Source organism: Arachis duranensis, chromosome 9 (assembly GCF_000817695.3).
Source record: "Arachis duranensis cultivar V14167 chromosome 9, aradu.V14167.gnm2.J7QH, whole genome shotgun sequence".
Lineage (NCBI taxonomy): Eukaryota > Viridiplantae > Streptophyta > Magnoliopsida > Fabales > Fabaceae > Arachis > Arachis duranensis.
The window spans coordinates 101,569,018-101,569,534 of record NC_029780.3 but is presented as its reverse complement, the minus strand read 5'-3'; the positions used below and the strand labels follow the sequence as shown (position 1 = coordinate 101,569,534).

General features: G+C 40.4%; 1 non-coding gene across 1 annotated transcript; it reads right to left on the bottom strand.

Annotated features, from left to right (window-relative positions):
* Positions 1-206: 206 nt before the first annotated feature.
* On the bottom strand, positions 207-314 carry LOC127742036 (small nucleolar RNA R71). The gene has a single exon (XR_008003223.1). It is a non-coding gene; the product is annotated as a small nucleolar RNA R71 (small nucleolar RNA).
* Between the last annotated feature and the right edge of the window lie 203 nt (positions 315-517).

Sequence of the window (517 nt, the reverse complement as noted above, 5' to 3'; positions counted from 1 at the left end):
AGTTTTTAGCTGAATTCTTACAAATCTGTGACACTGTCAAGACTAATGGGGTTGACCCTGAGGTCTACAGACTTATGCTATTCCCTTTTGCTGTAAGAGACAGAGCTAGAACATGGTTGGATTCTCAACCTAAAGAAAGCCTGAACTCTTGGGAAAAGCTAGTCAATGCCTTCTTGGCAAAGTTCTTTCCACCTCAAAAATTGAGTAAGCTTAGAGTGGAAGTCCAAACCTTCAGACAGAAGGAAGGAGAATCCCTCTATGAAGCTTGGGAAAGATACAAACAATTAATCAGAAAGTGTCCTTCTGATATGCTTTCTGAATGGAGCATCATAGGTATCTTCTATGATGGTCTCTCTGAACTATCCAAAATGTCTTTGGATAGCTCTGCTGGAGGATCTCTTCATCTGAAGAAGACGCCTACAGAAGCTCAAGAGCTGATTGAAATGGTTGTAAATAACCAATTCATGTACACTTCTGAAAGAAATCCTGTGAACAATGGGACCAATCAGAAGAAAGG